This window comes from Schistocerca nitens, chromosome 6, assembly GCF_023898315.1.
Source record: "Schistocerca nitens isolate TAMUIC-IGC-003100 chromosome 6, iqSchNite1.1, whole genome shotgun sequence".
Classification (NCBI taxonomy): domain Eukaryota; kingdom Metazoa; phylum Arthropoda; class Insecta; order Orthoptera; family Acrididae; genus Schistocerca; species Schistocerca nitens.
The window spans coordinates 679,067,800-679,085,283 of record NC_064619.1 but is presented as its reverse complement, the minus strand read 5'-3'; the positions used below and the strand labels follow the sequence as shown (position 1 = coordinate 679,085,283).

At 44.3% G+C, this 17,484-nt stretch overlaps 1 protein-coding gene across 1 annotated transcript in view; it reads right to left on the bottom strand.

Annotated features, from left to right (window-relative positions):
• Window positions 1-6,046, bottom strand: part of LOC126262415 (UDP-glycosyltransferase UGT5-like) — a 159,855-nt gene extending 153,809 nt beyond the window's left edge. Inside the window, exon 1 of the mRNA XM_049959043.1 lies at window positions 5,927-6,046. The gene's annotated coding sequence lies outside the window, so the exon portion shown is untranslated. The remainder of the gene's footprint in view (window positions 1-5,926) is intronic.
• Window positions 6,047-17,484: the final 11,438 nt, after the last annotated feature.

Below are 17,484 nucleotides of genomic sequence, written 5' to 3'. Positions count from 1 at the left end.
TGAAATGTGCCTCCTCACTCCATAGAATATTTCCAGGTCATCAACTTCGATCTGTGTCAGAAACCGAAGTCCAAAATTCAGAACGTTGCTGGGTATCATAAGGTTTCAGTTCATGCACCATCTGTATCCCGTACTTGTTCCAGTGTAAAATAAGCCGCAGAACTTTCCGTACTGTTGACCAAGGGATAGACAATTCTCGTGACACTGCATGAGGAGTAGCACAACCCGGGGCACGTGGTCAGTTACAGTAACAGCAGCCTAGTCAATAACTTCAATTGGGATACGACGCCTGCCTTTTCCAAGCGCCACATGAAGCTAACCCTAGTTTTCAAATTTCTTTATCGTGTTGTGTAAACGATTTAAAGACATCGGGCCTCTCCTCATATCTTTCATTCGTCAATACTCTCTCAATGCATCACTGTAATTGCTGCCGTTCACATAAAACAGTTTCACTGACTGCGCACGGTCTCTCTCTTCTCAATAGCTATACCGTTCACTCACGTTATGGCTTGTCAAAAGACAACGTGGATATCATACAGTCATACAAACAGATTTGCACCTGGTGGCCCAAAGTGGAACAAATTTTTTTTCCAATGTAAATGGGTTCCACGTTAATGTATTAGCATAACTATCATGTTTCGCTGCCATAATATAATTACAGCCCATACTGGACCTCCATGAGTACCTGTAGTTTCATTATAACCACCTGGTACGTCACACATACATATGTTAAACGTCTCCTGCTAAGCCTCTGGATCGATTTCAGTCAAACTTGGTACAGACATTACCTTCTATCTACATTACCTTCTATCTGGAAACAAATACTATGGGCTAAAAACCACGTACCTCCCAGTAGGGCTGGTGCGACGGAGGGAGGTAATAACATGGTGATAGACAGAGGAAGGGGGAAGAGGAGATGTTAGAGAAAGGTGAGTCAGGAGAATGGCAGGCAGAGACAGAAGGAGTGATAGAGGAGCGGGAAGGAGATGGACAGATAGAGGGGGGATGAGGAGGTGGTAGAGTGAGAGAGGGGCGGGGTGGAAGAGGAGATTGACAGAGACAAGTGGAACGGATAGAGGGGTGGAGGAGGAGCGGGTAGACAGGGAGAAGGGAGGAAGAAATAAACAGAGAGAGAGGGCAGGAGGAGATGGACGCAGACAGTGGGACGGAGTGCCGGCCGCTGGTGGCCGAGCGGTTCTGGCGCTACAGTCTGGAACCTCGCGACAGCTACGGTCGCAGGTTCGAATCCTGCCTCGGGCATGGATGTGTGTGTTGTCCTTAGGTTAGTTAGGTTTAAGTAGTTGTAAGTTCTACGGGACTTATGACCTCAGCAGTTGAGTCCCATAGTGCTCAGAGCCATTTGAACCATTTTTTTTGGGATGGAGTTGTGCAGACGGTGGGGGAAATGGACAGAGAGGTAGGAGGGAAGAGGAGATGGACTAATAGAACAATGGAATAAATAAATACCCGACCAGCGTCTGGTTTTTCATACAGTATAGGAATTACTATTATAAAAGAAATTGTTAAACGAAAAGTACCCCCAAGAAGCATGACATGATTTACCACCAGCTGAAAATCCATTAAAAGTTGTAACATCAGAAGAAGTAAATACCGCACTTAAAACTAGGAACAACGGCAAAGCAAAGGAGCCTGACGAATCATCGGCTGAGCTTCTAAATTCTAAAATATAATGGCGCACTGAACAATCTTATCTTAACAAAAGGAATAATACCTGGATGAAGTGACCCAACGCCCTCTACCAAAACGAAGGGTATGTAGCTGATTGTGAAGACTGTCATGCGATGAAGCTAACATCACAAATACTGAAGGTGCGAAAAGAATGTTTCCAAACAAATTGCATAAGCTAACAAAAACTACGTCCAATCAATGTGATTTTGCCAACGGGGCGGGAACTATAATCTATATTCGTAAAGTTAAAATCCTAATGGACAGACACATCGACATTCTCAAACACATGTGTGAGCACTTCAAGACAAAAGTTGTCAACCCTGAAGGTGTCAATTGGGGTAAAATTTGGGGTCCACCAAGGATCTGCTTTAAGACAACTATTATTCAGTCTAGTCATGAACTATGTCACAGCACATCTACAGAAACCATCTCCGTGAACATTTTCGTATGCCGAGGACATTGTTCTAATAACAGAATCTGTACCAGAATTTTAAGACTGTCTGAAACGGGGACGTACGCGAAAGTGACCAAAACTGTGAAAAATTTTTTATTGGAACCTCATTTACTATACGGTATTGAAATTTAAGTTTCTGAATATTACGTTCCAGTCCCACTCCTAAGCGTGATAAAAATAATAACTAACAAAAGCTTCCATGGCGCGACGCCCCTTTGTTGTTCTATATTTCCCCGTATTATTTATTCCTGCTATGTTTTCTTCCAGTTTCATGCAATCGCAATGTAGGGAATATTTCGTTGTTTAGCACATCCAGAACTTCCACAAAAGTGTGTGCAAGGAAAAACTCAAAATCCTAATGAAAGTTACAACTGCTGGTGAGGTTGCAGCGTATGATGCTTGCTTCTCTTTTAACTATGCTAAGCTTGGCAGACTAAGGACTCTACAGAGACTAGGATTTTACCTAGGAGGTTTCACACTGTCGACACTGAAGGAAATCAAGAACAGGAGAATTGATGCAGCTGACATTGTTGTTACTCAGTTTGAAAATCTGGTTAACCTAAGACGACAAACAAACAAAAGAATCATCTCCAAACATATGGTTTGCACTAGTTCACCCATATAAGGTAAGGCCTAATACAAATACCGTCAAACCTTAGATTCAGGTTTACCTTAACTTACATTTTGGCGACTTTATGTACATTTTCCTCACAAACCCCTGACGTTATAGTACACAAATTTAGCATGCAATTAGTCATTACTATAGTAAAACATTCTGTGGAAGGAATTTTCATTTACTACAGTAGTAAAACATTTGTATAAGAGAAAAGTCGTAAGATTTGGTATATTTTTTTCACAGAAATTTGTAGAGCTGCAAAAATCTTGCAAAAGAAGATATCAATACTCTGTTCCACAGATATTTGTAATAATGGTCTATCGAACTTTTTGCAAAAATACATTAATTTCGTTGTGAGAGATTTTTCAAAAAAAAGGAACATTTGTACTCACGCTGTTGAAAAAATTTCAGCTGTTTATAATTAAAAACGTATAACTTCAATAAGCATTAAGACGTGTGTGTGTGTATCCTTATAATGTTCCTTAACAACTGTGCCAAATTTAGCTACACTGTCTCGAAAACTTTGCATTTAATAAGGTTATTTTCGAAGAATTTCAACTGCTCATTCACACCCCCCCCCCCACCCCCACCCTTAATGCTTGGTGCACGGCGCTAGAACTTCTACGACTAGTAGGACCACTGTGTATGAACTGCCACAAATCGGAACAACATCTAAATACCTTTACAAAACCAATCGGTCAGCTGGAGTGCCTCGGATCGGTGATAACATCCACAGCTTCTAAGGGTAAGGACACTGAAAAATCTTATAAGAATTAATTGTTTTAAGTTGGGGGTGACTAACAGGAGTCATCTGAATGTGGAAGTAAGTAGCAAAGTTAAAGGAAGAACGCGTGAGAAGACCACCTGTAAGCTACCGTTCAGAATGGTGGTCATGAGCACGTCAGATGAACGGGAGCTCCAGGTTACAGAGATTGGTCTGGACGACTGACCCTAAAAAGTAAGACCCGACCACACCAGAGGCTTGCTTCAGGCGCTGTAGTGCGATTAAAATGGCTCTAAGCACTATGGGACTTGACATCTGAGGTCATCAGTCCCCTGGACTTAGAACTACTTAAACCTAACTAACCTAAGTACATCACAAACATCCATGCCCGAGGCAGGATTCGAACCTGCGACCGTAGCAGCAGCGCGGTTCCAGACTGAAGCGCCTAGAACCGATCGGCCACAGCGGCCGGCAGTGCGATTAAAATTACTTGGTGTAACATGGAGCAATGTTCTAAGTGGCCGCCGCGAGGTATGCCAGAAATGCCAGATGCTCGCTCGACCACTGATTATAAGCTACCAATGACTGAAATGCGGCAGACGACGCGTTTTGTAGCCCTGAATCTGGACTCGTGTGCTGAGCTAACCACTACCTCGTGATGTGCGGTGTATCCGAGAAAACGGCGGTCAGCAATCTGCGGCAGAACTAAAATCGTTTTGTTCACGGTGATTCAAGCTAATTTTTACGAGCAACATCAAGACAAAAAATTAAGTTTAAGCACCGAAGCGAACTGTAACATCTCGCTGTTGCTACGCGAGCTGACACGATACCGACCGGTCAGGAGTAGTGCTTGGAACTGATTTACAGGTTATAGGCGACAGAGGCAGATTCGGACGAAAAATGAATGATACGAAGAAAAATAAGAGCAGATGAAAAGGTCAATACGATGGCGACAATGATGCGACCAAGGAAAAAGATGACAAATTACGTTGAAACCAATTAACTGAAAATAATAATAGTGATTTCACTAAAGATTTAAAAAAATAATATTATCAGCCTGCGAGATTCACGACTTGCAGGACAGGCCGTTACGTCTATTAGTTTATCGAACCAGCAACACGATCATTAGCTGCGTTCAAAAAGTTTGATTTCATGTTTCGCCGTATGAAGTTTACCTGCTGTAATTTGATGTCTGTGATACTAATACTTGAATATGTGAAGCCGAACTGTGTCTTCTGCGAAAGAATCCAGTAGTTTTGGCTAGCGGCGTGTACGAAATGTACGTTAACATTGTTTCTTGTGTGATGGTTTGTGTGTGTCTATCGAGTGTGATGAAATACGAAATAAAAGGGCCGGACCCAGGATTCGGGATCCAAAAGCAACAATAAAAAAGGGCAGATGAGGAACTGGAAGTGAACTGACCATTTGCTGTGGCATTTTGGCAACGTCGTACAGTTCGGGAGTGACGTTGAACGCTCTGAGTGGAGGAAGACACCACCACCACGTGAAGTGGCAACTATCAAGGAATTTTAATCGCCAGCCGGAGTGGCCGAGCGGTTCTGGGCGCTACAGTGTGGAACCGCGCGACCGCTATAAACAGTGGGAGAGCTACAAGAGAATCGCCTACGCCGGTGCGGGCATGCCGTGCACTGTAAACCGAACTATATGACAAAAACAGTACTAGACTGAAAAGAACCGAAAAGAGACCTTGGGCGTCCACCGAATACATGGATCAGGACCGTAAAGAACGATCTGATAACGATAGGACTGTATCGTGAAATGTTGGAAATACTTTTCTAAATGGCGCAGCCCAGACAAGGAGCGCCAACCCCAAGAGACGTAAGAAATGAGTACGATATTGCAATGACAGCGTTATTCCCAATTACGATCGTGCATGCATGCCCGAAGGAAGAGGCACTGCGACCATTGCAGCCTTTATGAAATACATGAAATGTATTCGCGGTTGCGAATAAGGACAACCATAGCTGAATACTGGAATAACGACAATGACAATTTGTGCTGGAGCGGGACTCGAACCCGGATTTGCGAGTTATAGCGAGCAGCCACCTTACCATTCGGCTATCCGTGCACAAGTGATGGCAAGACCCATTCTTCTATATGCCGTCAAGCATACGTCTACGGAAACGTACATAACTGATAATGGATGTACAATTACAGGTTGTACACACAGGGTTTACGACACGTGGAAGTTTGGGTCTGGACATGAGCCAAGCCTAATGGCAAGGCAACCGCCCGCGATTAGCGGGAAATTCGGTTACGTGATCCAGTCTGGCACAAGTTTCATTGTCATTCTATTGTACAGCTGGTGGTTGTCCACAATGGAAACGGGGAACACATTTCATTTACACGAGATAAGGTACGGAAGAAGTTACACGGTTTGCTCTATGAAGTAAGGAGGACAGCAGGAGAGTGGTTGACTCACGTGCGACTCGCAGATGAGGAACGCACGCGGGAGCGTGTGGTGAGGCAGGGCAGGCAGTCTCTCCGGCCGTCCGCGGCGGCGACTGCGGACCGCGCAAAACAGTTACGACGAGTCTGGCCGGCCGCGACCCTCGCTTCTAATATCGGCACAAGGTCGCCACGGGGGCCAAGGCGCGTTCGACGCAACGTCACGGCGTGACGCTGCCGCCAGATGTGGACCACGTGTGTGGACGCACGGCCACACGGCATGACTGGTCGCTTTTGTTTCGTGACCGAGCGACAGGCGTTCAAGTTTAGCGGTCTGCCTTCCTCGCTGACGGCGCCCCGAGCACTGCAGAACTGGCCAGCACTTGCCAGGCAGACGCAAGCTCTTGTCACAGAACGAGCCCCGGCACGGTCCTTCCCACGATTCTATGTTTTATATTGTTGTTGTTGTTGTTGTTGTTGGTTTCGGGGAAGGAGACCAGACAGCGAGGTCATCGGTCTCATCGGATTAGGGAAGGATGGGAAAGGAATTCGGCCGTGCCCTTTCAGAGGAACCATCCCGGCATTTGCCTGGAGTGATTTAGGGAAATCACGGAAAACCTAAATCAGGATGGCCGGACGCGGGATTGAACCGTCGCCCTCCCGAATGCGAGTCCAGTGTCTAACCACTGCGCCACCTCGCTCGGCTGTTTTATATTAAAAAACTAGAAACCCACCTCGATTGCGAAAGAAGCACCTAGTGTTAACGTAGGTTTCTGCTTAGATAACTACACCTTTTTCAGAACAATAAACCCCGCAAGTACCTAAGGAGACCTTTGTCAATGATTAAAAGAACACAATAGCTATACATTTATAAACGAAAAAAAAAGGAAAACACAAACAGTACATATGTACAAAGTCAAAACCACTACTTAACTTAATGGTGTACGCTCCACCTCACACCGGCCTATGTTCGACGGGTCATGACCCGCCATAAACTGCAGCTACAGAAGATTATCATCGAACATAGGCCGGTGTGATGTGGAGCGTACACCATTAAGTAGTGGTTTTGACTTTGTACATATGTACTGTTTGTGTTTTCCTTTTTTTCGTTTATAAATTTATAGCTATGGTGTTCTTTTAATCATTGACAAAGGTCTTCTTAGGCACTTGTGGGTTTTATTGTTCTGAAAGAGGTGTAGTTATCTAAGCCGAAACCTAGGTTAACACTAGGCGCTTTTTTCGCAATCGAGGCGGGTTTCTAGTTTTTTAATATATTAACCAACGATTGCTGACGCGCTGCGATGTTGAAGTTTCTTACATCCTATGTTTTGTTTGGATTGCACTTCCGTGCAGAACTCAGATGGAAGCTGTTGCCAAACAACGTGCGCATCACAGTCGTCCCCTTGGACATAACATGTCTGTGCGGATTGCACGTGTTCGAGTCTCGGTCCGGCAGACAGTTTTAATCTGCCAGGAAGTTTCAAACCAGCGCTCACTCCGCTGCAGAATGAAAATTCCATTCTGGAAACAACCCTCTGGCTATGGGTAAGCCATGTCTCCCCAATATCCTTTCTTACAGGACTGCTATTCTTGCAAGTTCCGCGGAAGGACCTGTGTGAAGTTTGGAAGGTAGGAAGCGAAGTACTGACGAATGTAAAGCTGTGAGAACTGGTCGTGAGTTGTGCTATAAGCTTTGTTCGGACTGAACAATCTAGTTTCGAATATTAAATCTCTTCTTAACTTCCATGTGCAGTGTTACGTGGCTTTATGCTTAATTACAGACTTACTATTTTATCAGTTGATTTGTTTTCACCACGTAACGCCCGCTGTTTACATGCTTCTTCGTTCCTGAGCGATGTATCACTTTTCATTGTGACGCCGCAACTCTTCCTTTCCTATATCTTTACTACTTTTTTCTATATAAATGATGAACTATTGGTTTTGCCGTTTAACAACTTTTTAATAACTGTGGAAGTATTACAGGCATCGGGTCCCACCTAATGTGTCACCCGCCTATACGTTTTACATGTACCTTTCAAACTCGATCGATCTGTTTACAAAGAGAAAGCAGAATATCTCTTCCTCTGACGTTGTCCAACAACGACCTAGGAATCTCGACGCCCTCGCGGCCCAGGCTCTTCCATGGCTCGCGGAAGTTTGCAGCATTTGTTTTATTCCTTGCCCACTTGCCGCTACGTCGAACTTCCGTGGTGATCGTTGGGCAACGTCTTCCACGTTATCTGCAACATAAATAAACTTTCTTCCCACAGTATTTCTGAAACCCACAAACAAACTTACAGAACATAATAATAATAAGGGTTCTTACAATTATTCGTATAAGTCTTGGTCGATTTAATGAGGGGTGGGACAGTCCTAAGCCTTGTGACACCACACATGCTTGCAAAAACAAATAAATAAATTGACGAAATATACATCGTACGCAATGCAGAATTCATTTAATTTCCTTTTCCCCTGTATTGTCCAGCACTTTACGCCTTATCTTCAGTGTTTTAGCGTTCCACACCTCAGTCGGTGAAAACGGAACCCTCATAGGATCACTTTATCTTCCTGTCCGTCTCTCTATCCTACTGTTAAGTTCCTTTTCTCTCAGGAACCGGTTGACATATCAAGTTGAAATGTATGTCAGACACTAGAGTCTACAGCACCTTCACGGCGTAAAGATTTTGAGCTTTTAAGTCAGTGGAATCAAACGATACGGCCACACACGTCACATATTTTAATACCCGTAGATTCACTCATCGAAACCTATACACTGACCAGCCAGAACAGTATGACCACCTACCTAATAGCCGGTATGTCCTCCTTTATCACGGATAACAGCGGCGACACAACGTGGCTTGGCACTAATGAGGACGTAGTAGGTCTCTGGAGGGAGCTGACACCACACCTGCACCCACAAGTCACCCGTAAATTCTGGGAAGCGGAGCGACGAGTTCTGACGCCACATTCAGTCACATCCCAGACATGTTCCATCGGGTTCGCATTTGGTGAGCTGAGGGGCCAGTCGCTGTTTCTCTCGAACCACTCCATCACACTCCTGGCCTTGTGACATGGTGCATTATCTTGTTGAAAAATGCCACTCTCGTTGGGAAACAAGATAGTCATGAAGTTGTGTACGTCGTCTGGAAACAGTGTACGATATACTCCCTGGCCGTCACCGTGTATTGCACGAGCTCCATTCGACCCACGGATGCCCACGTGAATGTTCCCCAGAGCATAATGGAGGCGCCACCAGCTTGTCCCCGTCCCACAGTACAGGTGTCTAGGAGCCGTTTCCCTGCAAAAAGACGGATTCGCATCCTCCCATCGGCATGATGAAGAACGTATCGCGATTCATCTGGCCGTGCAACACTCTGCCACTGCGCCAACGTCCTGTGTCGATGGTCACGTGCCCATTTCAGTCGTAGCTGCCAACATCGTGGTGTTAACATCGGCACACGCATGGATCGTCAGCTGCAGAGGCTCATCCTTAGAATTGTTCGGTGCACTGTGTGTTCAGACACTCTTGTACTCTGCCCAGCATTCAGGTCTGATGTTAGCATCACCACATTTCGCCCCCACTCCTGTTTCACCAGTCCACCCAGCCTACGACGTCCGACATCTGTAATGAGGTGTGGCCGCCCAACCTCTAGACGTCTGGACGTGGTTTCACCTTCGTTTCGCCACGTGTTGAAGACATGCACCACAGTAGGCCCTACTCCTCGAACACCCGAGCACCGAGCAGGGTTGTTAGTTTACCGCCTCCATGTACCGTCGTGCGTACCTGCACAACTCTTCGTCAGTTTTGTTTGTGTCTTCGTGTGTGTCCATCGTTGTTTGGTTCGTAGCGTCATTTGTTGCGTGTGTCCGTCAGCAGCGGCGTATTCCCCTCATAATGTGCGAAGAAAAGATACAGTCAGCTTCAGTTTCGATAAATCCATGCGTTTCGTTCAGCTCGGTTCTTTAGATATTCATGATTGGCTCGCTTATACAATTCATGTAAAATCTGATCAGGTTCATACTGCCTATATTGATTCTTATGACTAACAAGGGGAGGCCGCCAATTGTGAAATTCAGATTCGATTCATACTGCGCATAATAAAAGCTCATGGCCAGAGGTGTAATGTGGCAAAGCACCAAGATGCACTTCTCAGCCGTTGTCGAGAAAATCGACAGTTAAAAGAAACCGTTGCAGTGAAATACTCTCTACGATTAATAGTTCTATACAGCGTCGTGGCGCAGCGGTAAGCGCTGGGGTTCGTAATCCGAAGGTCGCCATATGCAACCTTTTTTTTTTAGTATTTGTTTTTCATAATTCATATATATATATATATATATATATATATATATATATATATATATATATATATAGTTAACGGAAGACGTAGAAACGATATTCCGAAACGAATACGTATAGCGTAAGTCAAACGTTCGAATTAGAATAGAGACCCCACGAACACAAATTTGCTGTGGCAGGTATGAAATATAAACTCCGTTACTCCCTCGTTACACTTGAATGACATGTTGAATGGGCCGAAACGAGCCGCCGCATAACAGCGTAGTTGCCTGCTAACTTCGAAAGAAGGTAGATGCGGTCCCTAGCGCAACTTATAACATTGTCGAAAATCAGTGCGGACGGGAGAGCTTTGGTACACCCTGTTAAAAAAACGGAAAAATGGAGGCGGTACAATTGGAGACCGATCCGCCTTCACCAACATGCATAAACAATTCATTAATACTTTATATATATATATATATATATATATATATATATATATATATATATATATATATTTGAATTACAAAAAACTAATAATAAAAAAAATTGCATGGCGCGAGATTCGATCCGACGACCTTCGGATTACGAACCCGAGAGCTTACCGCTGCGCCACGACGCTGTAGAAAATTGTTAATCGTAGAGAGTATTTCACCTCAACGGTTTCTTTTAACTGTCGATTTTCTCGACAACGGCTGAGAAGTGCATCTTGGTGCTTTGCCACATTACACCTCTGGCCATGAGCTTTTATTATGCGCAGTATGAATCGAATCTGAATTTCACAACTGGTGGCCTCCCCTTGTAAGTCTTTTTCGTAAAGTTTTTGAATCCACTGCAAGTAGACAGGTTGCTTTTGCGTCATAGTTCCCAATTTCCATGTAAGTATCGTAATGGTTCCATAACTACGGTGCTTCTTGCTAAATGGATTTGTATCAATGTCCAACTGTTCAGTCTCCAACTGGTAGTTGACAGTGCACATAAGAAAATGTTGCTCCGTTATGATGACGCGAGAGGTATGCAAATGCTGGTCCGCTCAACATCGGTTGCAATGTTACAGCGGAACCTGCTCAGTGGAGGTGGTAGTCAAACTAATTGTCTTCCCATCTACAGGTCTGTGGTTACATATTCATAGCACTTGTAGTGGGTAAGTCGGGACATCATTTCTCTGTGAAAGTGGACCTCTTAGCTCTAACTGCCCGCGGTGGGTATTTGCATTGAAGTTCTGTTACACTACTGTAGTAAACTGACGTTAGCTGATATCGTTTTGTAATATTTCTGCCTTTACGGTCATCAAAGTCAGGTACAAGAAGCTCTTTTTAGAACTGTTCAGAAGGCAGCAGCCGCAAGATGACGAACGTGGTCTGAGATACCAATGACAGTTTTGAAAATCTTCGTCGCCAGTTTTGTAAGCCGTCATCGCCACTTTTGTAAAGGCCTTGTCGCTGCTGCTGTGGAGGCCGAGTTGCCACTGTTGTTACGATAGGCCGACTTTGTAACTTTGCGATACGTACGCCGCTGAGACAGTTCCTCCCTGCCACTATTACACAGCTGTAAGGCCCAGGGCCAGGTAAAAGGATAGGAGAACGCAGGTTCTACAGCACTCCAACAAGTTAGTAACACAGTCACACAAATGTGTTAAAAAGGTTCACTTTTCTTTGTGACTTGTTGAATAATGAAGTCTGCAACACTGCTTCATATGTTGTTTGTTGTTGTCTTCAGTCCTGAGACTGGTTTGATGCAGCTCTCCATGCTACTCTATCCTGTGCAAGCTTCTTCATCTCACAGTGCCGACTGCAACCTATATCTCTCTGAATCTGCTTAGTGTATTCATCTCTTGGTCCCCCTCTACGATTTTTTCCCTCCACGCTGCCCTCCAATACTAAATTGGTGATCCCTTGATGCCTCAGAATATGTCTTACCAAGCGATCCCTTCTTCTAGTCGTGCCACAAGCTTCTCTTCTCCCCAATCCTATTCAATACCTCCTCATTAGTTAAGTGATCTACCCATCTAATCTTCAGCATTCTTCTGTAGCACCACATTTCGAAAGCTTCTATTCTCTTCCTGTCCAAACTATTTATCGTCCATGTTCCACTTTCATACATGGCCACACTCCATACAAATACTTTCAGAAACGACTTCCTGACACTTAAATCTGTACTCGATGTTAAAAAATTTCTCTTCTTCAGAAACGCTTTCCTTGCCATTGCCAGTCTACATTTTATATCCTCTCTACTTCGACCATCAACAGTTATTTTTCTCCCCAAATAGCAAAGCTCCTTTACTACTTTAAGTGTCTCATTTCCTAATCTAATTCCCTCAGCATCGCCCAACTTAATTCGACTACATTCCATTATCCTCGTTTAGCTTTTGTTGATGTTCCTCTTATATCCTCCTTTCAAGACACTATCCATTCGGTTCATCTGCTCTTCCAAGTCCTTTGCTGTCTCTGACAGAATTACAATGTCATCGGCAAACCTCAAAGTTTTTATTTCTTCTCCATGGATTTTAATACCTACTCTGAATTTTTCTTTTGTTTCCTTCACTGCTTGCTTAATATACAGATTGAATAACATCGGGGATAAGCTACAACCCTGTCTCAATCCCTTCCCAATCACAGCTTCCCTTTCATGCCCCTCAACTTTTATAACTGCCATCTGGTTTCTGTACAAATTGTAAATACCCTGTCGTTCCCTGTATTTTACCCCTGCCATCTTCAGAATTTGAAAGAGAGTATTCCAGTCAACATTGCCAAAAGCTTTCTCTTAGTCTACAAATGCTAGAAACTTAGGTTTGCCTTTCCTTAATCTAGTTTCTAAGATAAGTCGTAGGGTGAGTATTGCCTCACGTGTTCCAATATTTCTACAGAATCCAAACTGATCTTCCCCGAGGTCGGCTTCTACCAGTTTTTCCATTCGTCTGTAACGAATTCGCGTTAGTACTCGTATTTTGCAGCCGTGACTTATTAAACTGATAGTTCGGTAATTTTGACATCTGTCACCACCTGCTTTTTTTAGGATTGGAACTATTATATTCTTCTTGAAGTCTGAGGGCATTTCGCCTGTCTCATACATCTTCCTCAACAGATGGTAGAGTTTTGTCAGGAATGGCTCTCCCAAGGCCATCAGTAGTTCTAATGGAATGTTGTCTACCCCTGGGGCCTTGTTTCGTCTTAGATCTTTCAGTGCTCTGTCGAACTCTTCACGCAGTATCATATCTCCCACTTCATCTTCATCTACATCCTCTTCCATTTCCATAATATTGTCCTCAAGTACATCGCCCTTGTATAGACCCTGTATATACTCCTTCTACCTTTCTGCTTTCCCTTCTTTGCTTAGAACTGGGTTTCCATCTGAGCTCTTGATATTCATACAAGTGGTTCTTTTTTCTCCAAAGGTCTCTTTAATTTACCTGTAGGCAGTATCTATCTTACCCCTAGTGAGATAAGCCTCTACATCCTACGTCCTTACATTTGTCCTCTAGCCATCCCTTCTTAACCATTTTGCACTTCCTGTCGATCTCATTTTTGAGACGTTTGTATTCCTTTTTGTCTGCTTCATTTACTGCATTTTTATATTTTCTCGTTTCATCAGTCAAATTCAATATTTCTTTTGTTACCCAAGGATTTCTACTAGCCCTCGTCTTTTTACCTACTTGATCCCCTGGTGCCTTCACTACTTCATCCCTCAAAGCAACCCATTCTTCTTCTACTGTATTTCTTTCCCCCATTCCTGTCAATTGTTCCCTTATGCTCTCCCTGTAACTCTGTACAACCTCTGGTTCTTTATCCAGGTCCCATCTTCTTCAGTTCCCACCTTTTTGCAGTTTCTTCAGTTTTAATCTACAGTTCATAACCAATAGATTGTGGTCAGAGTCCACATCTGCCCCTGGAAATGTCTTACAATTTAAAACGTGGTCCCTAAATCTCTGTCTTACCATTATATGATCTATCTGAAACCTGTCAGTATCTCCAGGCTTCTTCCATGTATACAACCTTCTTTCATGGTTCTTGAACAACACAAAAAATGGCTAAGTGCAAATAGTCGTAGGCACAAAGCAAATGCAGTTTACAAGAACAGTCTGTTCACTTCTAAGAGTTCACTAAACGACGTCCACTTTTTAAGTCAGTACTGGACGATGGTCTATAACCAAGTGGGCGAGAGCTGCTCTTCTGTCTTCCGAGTGCGCTTCTGTCCGTTGTCGTCCAGTCATTGGCGGATTGTACTCGGGCAGCAGTTGGATGAGGCGAAGTCGATATCTTCAGCCCCAGCGCCGCCCGTGGCGCTGGTGGAACTCGCCCAAGTGGCGAGTCCGTATGGCACTGGCCCAGCTCGCATCTTTGCGCTGGTGGTGCTTTTGCCCTGGCTGTGTCTTGTTCGGACGACACAGCAGAGAGACGGTTTGTTCGGTATGCGTATCGTGAGAAAGATCGCTTACATTGTGGAACTTTCCCGCGAGTGGCTGCTGCGTTCGGAAGCTGCACGCCACAATGCTAATCTTCTGTTGTTAATATTAGAGAAATTAAAACAGCACATTTATTTGCATTTAAGTGTAAAGCCACTCTCAGTCGCGTGCTATCATTCCATTATTTTGCAAGCACTAATAACCTGCAGAATAATAAATATCTGCTGAACGAAAAGGCAGACGAAGCACTTCGGTGATCATAGGATAGCGCCTAACTTGGATGGCGGGCGAAGTGGTTGCGCCGTAGGAACATAGCTGCTTCGGCAATGTCGAAGGACAGACATATCTGCCGCGGTTGGCATCAGGTTGAGACTATTAGCAATGTATGGTTATTTGGGCAGTGTAATAGTAATTACTGAAATACGCAGTTCACATTATTTTATTGAAGAATGGGAATTATTTGTGAGTCTAAAGTGGAATGTAACTGGGCAGTTTCTCGTGTTATGCTAATAAAAAGCGAGTGGTATCCCGTATAAACGAACTAATTGGAAATTAGTTTCTAAAATATTTCTTCCTTGCTAAAAGTTTCTTACAGCCTCAAGATAAAGTATTCACGACCTACGTGCTGTTTCCTGTGCAGGGGGCAACAACTGTAGAAGACTGCAGGTTGGTGAACATTATTCAGAACTTAGGCATTCCACTCAGGACGGTGGAAGCAACTAGGCACCTCGCATGTGCTGCAATGTTAGCACAAATGAGACCAGTGACACGTCATCTGTGGTAACGCAGAGGGGGTATGGATGAGAGAAATTTTCGAGAGAAAGGATTTATAATACGCTCTCACGTATGGGTCACCCTCACTCTCTCCCTCTCTCCAACTTGCCGCATTTTCTACTGCTCGCGAGGTTGGTGCCATGTTGTTGCAATGGACAACAGGTGGATACGCGGCTTATTGGTCCCGATTTCCGTCTTCGCCCTCGCATCACGGTGCTGAAATTATTGTTGGCATATCGGCAGAGTTTGCACTATAATATAAGAGACGTCGTACTCAGGGTGCTGAGGAATCAGATACGTCTACTCTTCATCGAGCCCTCCCTGAATTAACGTTGTTGACTGATGTTTCTTGTTGTGCTGATGCTAGCTTGCCTGATGGGGTTGATAGTGCGAGAACAGTTTCTGAGGTCACTACTGTTCCTCCTAATAGTCCTCCTGCACTTGAGGTAACATTTCTGGGTGTGGCGAAGTCGTTGAGCCTTCCGATGTTTGACTGATTCAACAGAAGCAAATTCAGGCGTTCGTAAAATTCCCTTGACGTCATCCATTGAGGAGAGTTACGTACGACCAACTCTTGTTTCTCCAATGGAGGCGATTGGTGGGCATGAAATCCTACCTGTCGACCCAGATGTTGCGATGCCTGACCCTTCTCTCATGTGTCGAGCTGAATTGCAAGGATTCTATCCTACGCCGTGGACCTCTGTGGCTCCTCGATTGTCACCCACTTTGTTTCATGATCAAGAAGCGCCTACGGCGTCGACTGCCGATGCTGTATTATCTCATAGTCCGTGTAAACAACGCATCCAAACTGAGAGGGCGTAAAATAAAGATTCCAAAGACGGGGATGGGAGCCTCTTCGCACCCCCCTGTCAATAGGACGTACGTTTCTTCATTCTCTTTTATCCACCGTCAGGTACCGGACGTAGGTAAGACCGTTCTCGATTTCATAAGGTAGACGTGATTTATTTGTTACGGAAAAGTCCGCAAAATACTTTGATAGGTGATGATTTAACTGTGTGTCGCGTCCTGCAGATCACACTCCCAAATTTAATTTCGGTCGGGAACTGCATGATTTAGTTCGTTCCTTGAAACTGCAAGATGTTTGGGTCTGTAAATAGCCGACTCTTGTCAAATATACCTATTTCACTGTTACTTCTAGCACTAGACTTGACAGATTCTGTTTATTGATAAGTGTGATAGTATTTTGGCTGTCGTTGCCATCCCCTCAGCTTTACTGACCACTGTGCACTGAGTGTCACTTTAAATCACACGCGACAGTCAGTGAAATCGCCTTGGATGCTGAATGGGGCGCACTTGGAGGATCCCTCTCTGGATGACGTGATACGGGAAGTGTGGGACTGTTGTCTCCGTTCAACTGTCTGGCACGCCTCTATTCTGGAATGGGGGGATCAGCTGGCAAATCCGAAGCTCAGACCAACGCTGATACGATTCTGCGCTGATACAGCTCGGGAATTTCAGAGGTTGCATAAATTCTACTACTCTCTTATGCGATATTTATGAGAGTGCTCATCAGGCTCCGCTACGGATTGCAGGCGTCAGGCGTCTTAAGGTGCAATTATTACGGTCGAAGCCGCGTCAAATGGAAGGGTTAAGACTGCGATCCAAAGCACATTCGTGGTAGCTGTTGAATTGACTTCTTTACATCATGTAATTCGACATCAGACACGTCGTCGACGTTTGTGTATCACGTCTCTCAAGACAGAGACGGCAATTTTGTGACTGCACAAAAGGACATCTTTCATGCTCTAGATCAGTTGGGCTGTATGAGGATACAGTTCCTGCCGATAGACCATCTGATTTATTTGTTCATGCTCTGGGTCGTAGACTTTCACATGCTCACAATGCTGAGTTTTTAGAAGCTTTTCAATATGGAGATATCTATGACCTTCTCGCAAATCGCCGGGGTTAGATGTTCTGTCTATGGAGTTTCATGTACGATTTTGGCCTTTATTGGGTACTGTTCTACTTTTACACTGCTTTTGAAAGATGTGTTGAGAGGACGGTTTGTGCTCGACTCGTTTAAAGTTAGCTAAATGGTGTTAATTCCTAAAAGTACTGATCGGCAACAATTCATAAATTTCGCCCGGATACCTTATTAAATTATTTCGATTGTAAGATA